The sequence below is a fragment of the Lactuca virosa genome, chromosome 9 (genome assembly GCF_052849685.1).
Source record: "Lactuca virosa cultivar CGN04683 chromosome 9, Lactuca_virosa_CGN04683_v6, whole genome shotgun sequence".
Lineage (NCBI taxonomy): Eukaryota > Viridiplantae > Streptophyta > Magnoliopsida > Asterales > Asteraceae > Lactuca > Lactuca virosa.
This window is the reverse complement of record NC_136434.1, coordinates 277,166,818-277,180,046: the sequence shown is the minus strand read 5'-3', so window position 1 is coordinate 277,180,046 and position 13,229 is coordinate 277,166,818. Positions and strand designations below refer to the sequence as shown.

At 36.1% G+C, this 13,229-nt stretch overlaps 1 long non-coding RNA gene across 2 annotated transcripts; it reads right to left on the bottom strand.

Annotated features, from left to right (window-relative positions):
* Positions 1 to 1,466: 1,466 nt before the first annotated feature.
* On the bottom strand, positions 1,467 to 5,244 carry LOC145135960 (uncharacterized). Of its 2 annotated transcripts, XR_013720141.1 has the most exons (4): positions 4,841 to 5,244; positions 3,693 to 3,761; positions 2,121 to 2,651; positions 1,467 to 2,048 (listed from the first exon to the last, which is right to left on the bottom strand). It is a non-coding gene; the product is annotated as an uncharacterized LOC145135960 (long non-coding RNA). The 2 variants fall into 2 exon arrangements; XR_013720142.1 differs by lacking the exons at positions 1,467 to 2,048; positions 2,121 to 2,651 and adding an exon at positions 2,742 to 3,275.
* Positions 5,245 to 13,229: the final 7,985 nt, after the last annotated feature.

Here is a 13,229-nt window from a genome sequence, read left to right as displayed (position 1 = left end):
CTTGGAATCAACGATCAATCTTATTTATAGGTTCATAATAACGACTTATTACTATAAATATAAGTTACACTTAAAGTATAAGAAGTGCAACTTAACTTATAGAGTTTTATAGGGAGAACTGGTAACTGTGCGGGCAGAACTTTGACTCTGGAGCATTAAATTCTCCGACTCTCTGATGTTGTAGGGCCTCGCTAAAGTGGCCGGGAACTAGGGCGCAAAGGGGTAGGGTGCAGAATGGATTCCAGAGGATTTGGGAGAGAACTAGTGAGGAAATAGGCTGAAGAAGAAACACAAACACACACACACACACACACACACACACACATATATATATATATATATATATATATATATATATATATATATATATATATATATATATATATATATATATATATATATATATATATATATATATATATATATATATATGCGATACAGGGGGCGCGTCACGCCTCCTTCTGGGCGCACCGTGCCTATCAGTTAACGTTGCTCCTCTGCCTTTGTGACAAATCAAAATCTTCGTGGGTCACATCTTCTTGTAAGTGCGCACCACACATGCTGTCGGTGCGCGCTAAACTTTATGTTTCTGAAAAAATCATATCGTTCTCATACAAGCTCTATTTTCAACATTCTTTATATCCATACATAGTTATCGACGAGTACTATAACTTTAATTTAGACTCTATCGACTAATTCCCACTTTATTTTTAAAGTTATATTTTAATAGGATTACATTATTCAAATCCGTATAAAAATCATAAATCTTTCATTCAATATTTGTTCTTGACTGTGTATATATCTAAGGAATCCTATTCTCGAGATCTACAATTTTGTTTAGATTGTCTCGGCTAACAAAGGGTTTCTAGCCCAGCGGTATCTGGTGTTGCCCTCCCTCCTTGAGGTTGAGGGTTCAAGTCCCGTCGTGGACATATGTGGATTTAAGGTGTAGTTTAGGAATACGTTAGATTTGCCGTTTCAAAAAAAAAAAAACAATCAACCGATTTGAATTCTGATTTCTATGTTCGCACTGTTGCGTTGAAACTTTTAAAAATCGTAACTTCCTCATATGAAGTCATATTTAGGCATTTTCTATATGAACACTCTTGCTTTTATGATTACTACGAATTTCGCTTATATTACTTAGGCGAATAAGCAACTGATATTTGATTCGCTTTTTATGATGCGCATAGTTGTGTCGGGTTGATTGCAAAATTTCGAAGAAGCATAACTTCTTCATACGAAGTACAGTTCAAGCACTCCTTATATTTATGAGATAGTCATTACGACTACTACATCTTTTGCTAAAATTATCTATTATATCTTAAATGTCTAGCTCGAATTCACAGGCGTTACATACATCAAATGGGCTAAACGCAAATGGCCGAGAGCTACTTTATCATAGACAAATTGGATTTCAATCTCTTTGTGTTTCGTTATCTAATGTTGAACTGGATTAGAATACATATAAAAGACACTAACGTTGTCATAATAAATAATGGTAGATTTAGGTGTAGGAAAACAAAGCCCAAATAATAGATTCCTGATGCAAGATGTTTCAACAACGATGTTTGCAACACCACAATGTTTGGCCTTTTCACTAGATTTGGAAACAGTACTTTGGTGATGATATTTTTCCTAAATAAGACACAGTAGCCTGAAGTAGAACATTTGGTAGCCAGGCATCCCCCTAGTGAACATCAAAGTATACAATAAGAGATGTGGAGTGGGAGGCATACAATTGCAACCCATGATCAAGTGTGTCGTGAAAGTACCGAAGGATTCGTTTGAAAGCATGAAGATGAGGCTCTCTAGGGTCATGGATGTATAAATGTATCTGATGAACAACAAAAGCATTTTCAAATTTGGTGAATTTGAGGAATTAAAGAACACTCGCGAGACTACGAAACATAATGGGATCAACAATTGGAGGCCCGAATGAGTCCAATTTGTGAGTTGTATCGGTTGAAGTTCGATGGGTATTGTAGTTGTTCATGTTTGCATGGGTCAAGATCTCTTTCGCATACTTTTCTATGAAAGGAAAAGACCTGTAGAAGATCGAACATCAGAGATACCCAAAAAATAGTTAAATGACCCAAGATCAGTCATAGAAAACTTACATTTTAGTTTGTCAGTAATCTGCTACATAAGATCCCTAGATGAAGCTGATAAGATAATATCATCAACATAAAGTAAAAATATAAACTTTCCCCTGATGTGTGTAAGATGAATAAATATGAATCGGTACACTATGCTGAAAACCCATGGTAGTGAACGATGAGCAAAACGATGATATTAGGCTTGTGGGTCTGTTTGAGATCACATATCTGAAGGTGGAAAACATGGATTGAAAATGAGTTTCATGAAATCTTGGTGGCTGGTGCATCTATAATGTCGTGATTTTTCTCCATTTTTTCCATTTATTTTAAAACCATTTAGCGTAAAATGCAACGAAAGATTTTAACTATTTATTAATAAAAACATTTCTAAACAAACCACGTGTTACCGACTTCCAAAAACACACATCAAATTGATATGTTGTTGCGGAAGCAAATACTCGAAGAAAATAAAAAGTGTCTAAGTGGCTTCTTTATTAAGTTCTAACTACCCAAAAAGAGACCCAAACTCACCAAGCCATGCTCCTAAGCTACCTGCACCGATCATAAAAGCATATAACAAAGAAACAAGTGTCAGCAACTGCTTTATGAGCCGACAAGTTGTACACAACCAAAATGAAAACATACAATCCCCTTATGGGTCATCCATGCAAATCATGATAATAAAACAACCAAATAGAATGCAATTTTCAACTTCATATCATGATGTGTTTCATCCATATTTTACACTTAGTCATTTTCATCTCAGTACAACCAATCACAATTGCCAAATTTATTCAATCGATTATTACATATAGTTTCATTCAATCGTTTAATATATGTATTTTCAATTCAACCGATTATCTACTTTGGGGTTTTTAGTGACATCCTAACAAACAATTTAACCCCGTTCACTACTCCTATGCTCAACTAGTTTAATGCTCTAAGTGGCTCATGACTTCCATCAAGTTCACCAACCCTAAGACTTCCACTTTCGCTAATCCGACCTGCAAAGTACAAGTACTTCATGGTGTCATTCAGGATTGGTATAAACTATGCCAATTCTACCAATACACCTCCTAATTCCCATGTGATGTTTGATCCGGCAACAACATAAAGTTAGCACCACTCCACTTCTTGTACATCGAGGTGCACCAGATCCACGTGTTACACGACCATCTACAAAGACCATGTAATTCACAACCGATATGGATTAGGTTCTTTCAACCATATAGACTTGGAAGGCTCTACCTAGAATACCCTTATACCCCACAAAAGCAACCTTAAAAATAAGCATGCTAGGTGATCTACCAATTCAAGCAATATAAGATGTAACAGAATCGCATACCATCAAACAAGCATAACATATGACTATCGATTTATTAGACATAATCACCGCATGCAAATTCAACTGGCACGTATCAATCCTTACATCATATCAACAAATACCAAGGCATAACTATACACAATATAAAAATGATAGGATTTAACAAATAAGCATTTTCAATTCTAGCATAGCCCTAATTTGCATTAATAATCCACTTATGAGATGTAGTTTTCGGTTATGCACTAAAGTTAAGAAAATTATCGACTCACCTTTTGTCTTGATCCAAATTCTCCTTTTACTTCAAGTATTGGACCTACTTGAAGTTCTCAAATTTTCACCTAATAACCACACATAACAAAATATTATCAAATGGGGTCCAAGTTTCAATCATACACTTAAACTCTTATTAGATCCTATTTTTTTTTAAAGTTTCACAGCCTGACCCTGTTTAATGTTTTAAGCATAAAACAAAACTCCTAACTCAAAATAACATGGGACTTTTTGGAAAATAGACTAAATTTCTCACAACTCTGTTTGTGTGGTGATTTTCTTTAAAACGGAACCGGATGACCTCTACAGTCCTTGAAAGACAGATTAACAATTTTGTCTAGATTTGCAAATCTTGACCAACATCACCATAAACTTCAAGATTAAAGGAAGGGGCTTAGAATTATTCCATTTTGCCCCCAACTATTCATTATTGAAGGTATTAAGATATACTTTGAGTGCTAATGAAAAGAACAGAAAGTAAATACCATGTGGAAGTGAGTTTGATACTAATAACACCAAGAAAAACACAAACTCACATTTATCTTCCAAGAGTCCATTAAGCACCAAATTATGACACATGTTCAGATGGAATTTGGGCGGACGTTAGACATGAGTTATGTGGTATTCAAGGTTTTTATTTCAGCCCCCAATTCATGGTTTTGGAGACCAAAAATACCAAACAAAACAACCAAGAATAATAAGGCCTTTCAAGCTAAATGATAACATCTTTTTGCTAGCAAAACTACCTCATAATTTACCATATAGAAAGACATTAAAGGGATGTTTTGAGAGCCTTATGGAGCATTCAAAATAGGTCTTTTTACACAAAAAGTTATTCACAATAGTTGAAGATAAAGAAGTAAGATTTTAGCACCAAAGCAAAGCAATTTGACTCCAAGATTGTAACCAATTCTTGAGAACCAATTCTAATATATGAGAGTGCTTCTTTTTAAGATTTCCCATCAACAAATAATCAAAGATATTATCAAAGTGGCTGGAAATTGACCACACAAAAACACTCGAATTGAGAGTAAGAAGAAGAAGATTAACTGAATCCATTAGAAATAAATTCAATCTCATAACTCAATCTAATTGCTAAAAATTTGGAGTTTAATCACATGAGAAAGAAGGAAATCAAGAAGCTTACCAGTAAGGACAGATTCATAGCCTTGAGCACCCATAATTTCCATCAACCACATTCCCTCTTTTCCTTGCGTCGCCAATCCAGGTACATCCTCACCCTATCACTCATCGCTACTCCCTCTCTTCCTTCTACAACAGATTGACGAGCTCAATCAGGAGCCCAGTATTATTTGATTTGACTTCCCCTCCAATGAACCTGCATCGCTCCTCCCTTGAGATTGGTTTTTTTCCTACTTCTATTCGACGATAGCAGCCCAATGAAGAGTTTGGCGTTCGTAAAAAAAAAGCCCCAAGGAACAACATACGTAGGCTTCAATCGATCGATGACCCCCCATGGCTGTTACATGCGATTTTTACAATTAAACGCCTCACATATCCATCCTTGTATTCCATTCTCCCTAACCCTAGATACTTGGAAAATTATGTTTCATTTGATGACGATTTAGCCCCCTTTATTTCATTTTAATCTTTTTATTGAATTAAAATTTTAAATATTATTTGACACCATTTTTCTATAATTTAATTCATTTAAAATAAAATAGAATAAATCGAGTAATGAAAACTAACCTTGCTAACTGAAGAGATTTGGGTCGTTACAACATCTATAAAGAAAAGCATTATTCACATCAAGTAGTGGATTGACCATTTATGGAAATAACAATACTGAGGATTGTATGAATAGTAGCCGGTTTAACAATCAGGCGAAATATCTCATCATAGTCGATAACTTGCTGCTAACTGTGACCATTAGCTACATTGCCTTGTAGCGAGAAATAGAACCGTATGCATGATATTTGTAACAAAAAACACATAGACCTAAAAATATTAACCCCTAAGGGGCAAAGGACCAAGGTCCAGGTTCCATTCGAGATAAGGGCTTTGTATTCATCATTCATAGTCTGACGCAATTGGGGTCCTTAATAACCTGAAGGTCTGAGCGAGGGATAGGGGAAATGGACGACGTATGGAGATTCTGGTTCTAACTTGGATTGGCTATGCCACTACGAGATCATGTTCTTATGATGCGATAGAGGTGGAGGTTAGGTTCCTTCAATTTGAGTGATGGAATATGAGGTGGAGGGTGAGAATGGATGATCATAAAGAGGAGTATCTTTGGTTAGGCTGAAATTAGGACATGATAGGATGGGTCAGGGCTGGTTGGTTATGTATCGGGTTGGTGATATATGTATGCGCAGAAGGGGGAGGCGATGTCATCAATATATGAATAAGAGGGTGTTTCGGTTGGGGTTACAGATTTAATGGGAAATATATTTTCATCGAATGTGACATGTCAAGAAATGATGATGGTGTGGGTGGGTAATTCGAGGCATCAAATACCTCTATGATGTGAATGGTATCCGATGAAGACACATGGAGTCATAGAGAGAATAGCGGTAAGAGTTTGTGAGGGGTATTGACATGAGGGAAGCAAAGACACCTAAAGATACAAAGATGAGTACAACTAGGATGCTTTTTTAGGAGGTGATATGATGGAGTGTCGTTTTGGATGGAAGTGGATGAGAGAATGTTGAGAAGGTGGGTGGACATGAGAAGAGCTACCACCCAAAATGTGGGAGAGATATAGGCATGGCTAAGTAGAGTACGTATGATGTTATTGATGTTGCATAGTAGACATTCAGATATTCCATTTTGTTGGGATGTATAAGGACATGAGAAACAAAATTGAATTCTGTGAAGTGAGAACAGTCATGAAATTGTTTTTTGTTATATTCCCCCTTTATCACATTGTAAAGATTGTGAAGTGAGAATTCAATAAAATTGAAATAAAATTTATTTTTTGTATTAATGGATACACGCAAAGATAGTAGTGTAATGGTCAAGAAAGATAGTATTTTAAACCACTAATACTAGTAATAGGAGAAGTCCAAACATCATAATGTATAATTTCAAATGGATTTGAGACAATAGAATTCGTAAAACTGAAAGAAAGTTTAATATGTTTTCCAAGTTGAGAAGTTGTGCACAAAGCATTAGAATCAAGTTTATTACATGGAATCAATTTATTTTAAACTTAAAGTTGACAACCATGGTTGTTGGGATGGACAAGGTGGTGATGCCAAACAGATGAGCTGGTGGAAACGAAGGGTTAGGGAGATTGTGGAAGAATTGGATATAGAGGACCATCACATTCATATCGGATTAGGGGTTGGCGGGTCCTGTAATCATTGACAGTATAAAGAAACTTGTTAAATTCAAATGTGAATTTATTATAAAGAGTAAATTTTCTAACATAAATACGTTTTTTGATAATAATGGGTGTGATGAGGACATTATTGAGATAGAGAGGACGATATGAGTTTATGATAGGAAAAAGGGTATGTCCGGTCGCAACAAAAAGTATTTTAGACCCGTCCCCAACTAAGATATTAAGACAAATATTATTATCTAGAAGATAATGTAGTATACCTTGGTTCACATGAATGTGGTATGTTGCTCCCGTGTCCATCACCCGCTCATCTGGTTCTTGAAGAGACATAGAGATAGACATTTGTGGGAGAGTCGTGGGTTGTTGTTCCTTCCCAAAATAGGTCCATGGAGGTGATACAGAGCCTTAAGTGCACTTTCCTGAGGATAAATTAGATGTAGAAAAATGAGTTTGTGTAGAAGGGGTTATGGTGCTGTTGGAGCATAGAAATGCTCTACAAATTATGAATGATAAGTTAGGTTATTTTATTACCCTTTATTGTTTGTAAGGTACCTCTCTCTATAAATAGATAGGGAGTGGTCATTTTATTTGGTGTGCACCAAATATGTAGTCTTTTCTTTAGAGGGAGAGAAACTCTCGGTTGGGATATCTCCCACCGAGGTGTTCTTCGTTCTTCATATTGTAACCTTTCTTTCTATTATAATCATCAGATTACTCATCTTATGTTCTTCATTTATATATTTGTTATCGTTAAATATCAAGATCCTTTTATTTCGCAACTAGTCGATCGTACCAATCGGCTCCTACAATTGGTATCAGAGTCGTACATTGAAGGTCTAAGTGATTATTTCAATGAAACAAATCCTGATCAACTACTTTCATATTGTATTTTTCAATTTTAATACAAGAATTCAAGGGTTCACAACTTGAATTTTTTAATGATGAGTTTTCGATTTTTGAAGTGTTTATTCAAAGCTTTTTCAAGCTTTCAAGAATAAATGTTGTTGTTGCTTGCTACAATTTTCTGCTGTAAATCCAAGTTTATAAAGCTTTTATCTTGTTGTTGAAGAGAAAGAAGAAGGAAGAAGTTATTTGTGGTCTAAGAAAGTGTGAAGATTCTGCTCCAAGCATATTTATGTTATGGAAAAGACACAATATCTTGGGTATTATGAAGATGGAGAAGATTTTTCTTGAAGACATCATCAGCTTATTCTTTAGAATTCATGATCTTCATTCATAAAAGGTATGATGTTCTTGTTCCTATACTTGAAGCTAATTAGTTGATAAATATCTTGAAGGACTTTGAAAGCTACGTCCTTTTACTCTTTTTTTGAATGAAAGAGTACTTCACCATAAAGTCTTCCCATACTTTCCTGACATGTCCATGTGATAAAACAACCTTTTACTTTAAACCCATACCTTATCCTTAGTGCCACTTTTTCTCTTCCAACACCCCACCTTATCCCCATATGGTTTAGAAAACATTTCCTTGGATAAAAACGAAGTTATGGCCTGTATGGTATATTTTTTCATGAAAAAATTGTTTTTTTTCGTGGTCGACATGCTCATCCTCGGAGCTCAGTACCAAGGACCAAGATCTGACCGACGAGAAGACCCTACCAAGGAGTTATACTCCATACCAGACTGCTAACTGATAGCCTCACATGACTCTATGGTCCCTCACAGACCGGAGACTTCATACCAAAGACCTACAAACTTTGTGTCATCTTGACTAAAGCATGCCACCCGCCTCCTCGCAACTACCTCTACTCTTTGCAACTCTACCCTCCTCTCTAACCTGTCTTCGCAATCTATCCACCTTCACTGCAAATATCGCGCCTTCCCTGATCCCGCCTAACTCACCAAAGACTTTGGTCTTCAGTCACAACCCCATCCCCACTGCAGCCTGCCCTCTCTTCGCCTCCTACTCCTCGGTACCCCAACCAAACCCGCCTAACCCTCTTTATCACTGTAGACCCTCACACCTCTTCTCATGCAACCCACTGCAGCCTATATCCTCATAGGAGACCTGCCCTCCTCTCACCTCCTCTTCTCAACCCTCCTCTCATCAGCCCATTTTTTTCACAACCGTATTTTTTTTTCAGCCAATTTTTTTTCTCGTTTATTATTTTTTTCTTTTTTCAACAATTTTTTTAGCCTTTTTTTACACCCATTTATTTTTTTAAACCCACTATTTTTTTTAATACTCATTATTTGTTACCTTTTTTTCACCAAATTTTTTTCTCATCAATTTTTTTTAACACCAATTTTTTTTAAAAACCAATTATTTTTATTAAAACCAATTTTTACCACTGCAACCCATTGTAAAGAATAATTTTTACAAGACTCGATTTATTGTCTTCGCAAATGAGATTATTATTGAAGATTTATTCAAGCTTTGATCGTCACGATGGATTACTTCTTGCTGATTATATTGGAAGAATTTTATTATTCTTTCCATGAGGATTGCCCCTTAATCAAGGTCTATCCACCAGCATTCCTTGGATCAGTGTCTTACAACCAGTTATCCTCCATACTGCAGTCAGACATCATATTACTCTTCGCGAAGTTGGCACCACAGTTGGGTCTGACAACAAAATTGTTTTGCAATCTTCGCTCTATGAAGACCTTTTATGACTTGTAGCTCTTGATCTTCGGTTGACGAACCATGTGTCTTGAGTAAGTGGACTTTATTTATTGAATACCGCTTCAAGATTTTCGGCACCGCAGTTTGGGTACATCAGCATTTCTCAACAGAGTAGAGTTTTTTCACTTAGAGTTCTTATTTGTTAGTACGGTACTTGTTAGAGCAGTTTTCAACAATAGAATTAACCGGCTACACACAACCGGAGAGTATTTATTTAATCTCATTCTCATGTTTTATCGAGACCCTTCATACATCTAGGGAGAGCATGCGAAGATCTTGGTATCCGACACTCTCCATCCTGATTGATTTATTTATTTTTGATATACAGGCATCGGTTATCAAAAATAGGGAGAGAATATTATGAGCATCCAGATTATTGGTTATGTTTTACAGAGTGTGGATTTAGAAGATATCCGGGAAAAGGATATCATTTAGTATGCTGTTTTCTAATTGATCTTGGCTTATCAACTACTTGTTTAGTCAAATCGACGCCATGATGATAGTTATGATTGAAGTTTGAAGTCGGGTCCTTGGGCGGATCACTACAGCTTCTATTCCTCGATCCAGACTTGATTATTATTCAAACTCTACCACAAGATGCTTTCATATTTTTAGCAGGTTATTCTTTTGAAGAATTTTGGGTATATTATGATTCGAGTACCAGAGATGTTTCAGACTTTTGAAGCCAAAGTTTGACTTGATTACGTGACGTTTAGTTCAAGAGTTATTGGTACACTTTTTAAGTTGATCAGCTTGGTTTACTGATCACATCTGTAGATTGGAATCTTACTCTTCAACACCGGAGGTGACATACTTCTTTACTTAGAAGACTTTGACTATAGAGATTTCATTGCCCAGTTTCAGACATCACAGATACTCGGAGTCTCAACATTTGGTTCTTATTATGTATTATTTTATTACCGCACTTGCTAGTTGGTTACTATGTATTTTAGCCTTTTATCAATTTATTTGTATCCCTCATCATTTGCGAGCATTTAAGAGAGATTGTTGGAGCATAGAAATGCTTTACAAATTATGAGTGTTAAGTTAGGTTATTTTATTACCCATTATTGTTTGTAAGGTACCTCTCTCTATAAATAGATAGAGAGCGGTCATTTTATTTGGTGTGCACCAAATATGTTGTCTTTTGTTTAGAGACAGAGAAACTCTCGGTTAGGGTATCTCCCACCGAGGTGTTCTTCGTTCTTCATATTGTAACCTTTCTTTCTATTATAATCATCGGATTACTCATCTTATGGTCTTCATTTATATTTTTGTTATCGTTAAATATCAAGATCCTTTTATTCCGCGACTAGTCTATCGTACAAGTGGGCTCCTACAGGTGCGCTGAGGAGATAGGGCGAGAAGGCCTGGAGTCGATTGTTGCTGTTGTTGGACAGCCCAATGATATGGGTTATTGTCCCTAAGTAATGGGTTCCAGGAGAGCTGATGATGGGTTGGCTGTGGGATGAATAACTAGCCATATTATTGATGTGGAGGTGTTGTACAACCATTGTTTCTATTACCCGACTGATGTCGTAAGTTGTTTAGAGGTCAACGGTCCTGATGTCAGTCATTTCGGAGTAAGTGTGAAGCAAAAAAGTTGAAGAAGAATGGTCAATGTGAACCGGTATGGAAGAGACCCGAGTGAACAGTGTGAGCCGGTGTGGAAGACACCCGAGTGAACATGAGTCGTTGTTCTTCGGAGATCAAAATAAATTGTGTTTTTTAAATGTTGGAAACGGGAGATGGTGGTGAATAATGCTAGCCACGTTATCATAGAGAGAGAATATGTCATTTATGGTGTAGATAACGAGGTTTTTATTAGGAACCTTAGCTTGAGGATCTATATTTTCAAGGAGACCGGCTAAAAGATTTGATCTTCATACAATAGGTTGTGATAGTGAGGTCATCTATAGAGACGTTGTGAAGGTTTGTGTCAAGTTTTATTGTTCTTGTGTCTTTGTCGTCCAGAAAGAGTTTCTTAATGTTGAGCTGAACATTACACGAAAACGTGTCTTCCTTGAGGATCATATTGAGAAATGGAGTAAATCCATCCTTTACGATTACATCTACCCTTTTCGTGTTGGGATACAGTTCATGTCACACCCCTGGCCAATGCCGAAAATGCTGGTTGTGCGACGTTAGAATGTTGGATCACAAACAACTGATATATAGAGAAACACACCAATTTATCACATAAACATTACATTTTATTTATCATGGGTACACAAATACTTCCAACTGCTCTCTCAGGAATACAACCATCATCTCCAGTACTGATTTACCTGAGAATACATATCGTTTTGAAAGGTCAACATAATATTGGTGAGTTCATAGGCTTTTATGTTTTAAAACATTTTGTATGGTTTTACTATATAATGGTTCATATGTACTCTTAATATTCTGAACTCGCATCCTTGAGTTTTTTATAAGTTTACTACTTCTTAGGTTTATTCCTATTAGTAGTTTTAGTTAGTTTAGGCTAAAAAATGTTACATTGAGTTCCTATAATCGAGTTCATGATGTTGCAATTCCTCGAAATCAACGCTTCATCGGACGTCGCCAAAGTTTAGAAAGTTATACCTGTTGCGAGTCGACCGACAAGGTTCTTTATCTGAAGGTTATAGGTCAGGGTTAGCTAAATGTTATTTAGCTAAAGGATGAATAATGTCTCATTTAACGTCTGTAAACGTGTAGTCGTATATATATATATATATATATATATATATATATATATATATATATATATATATATATATATATCATCCAATATATAATTAAGTTTGTATAGTTTGTTTCAGTAGGATATTCGGGCATAGTAACAACTAGGTACATTGTTATCCCAAGAGTTGGTCACGGTAGTGATTAGGTATAATGTTTCCTAGAAAATTGGCCATCATAATGACTAGATTCGATGTTATCTTTAAAGGTTGGTCAGTGTAACGACTAGGCATAATATTATCCTTATAAGTTTGATAGGGTATCTATCAGGCATAATATTACCCTAACGTTATAGGCATAGTTATATCACTAATACTATAAAATTAGCAATATTTATAAAATAGTGTAGTATTATAACTTGTATCCCCCTCCCACCCCCACCTCCCATGTAGAACATTTGAAAATCATAGAAGTGGGGCCATGAACTCATCCTTGAAGCGTGCTCGAATACTAGGGGGTGGTGTCAGATCGTTGAAAGCTCGAGAACCGGTCGGGAGGCGAGAAGGCTCAAAAATCGAGAGGAAATGGGAATTAAAGGTGTGTAGAATGGTCTGTCGGGCCTTTCTATTTATAGAAGGTTTTGATGCACGTGCGCCGCAAGTGACACACAATCGGTCGTGCGTGATGAGAAATTTGTATTCTGATTTCTGTATCTCCTGCGCATGAGCTCCATTTTTGACGTTTTTTATATCCATGCATAGGTATTGACGTGTACTACAACTTTCCTTTTGGACATTTTGCCTAATTCTAACTTTCATTTTTAGCCTATATTTTCTACCACCGATGATTTTGAAAAAATCATAACGCACTCATATGAGTTCCGTTTTTGACGTTCTTAGTCTCAAAATTCCTATT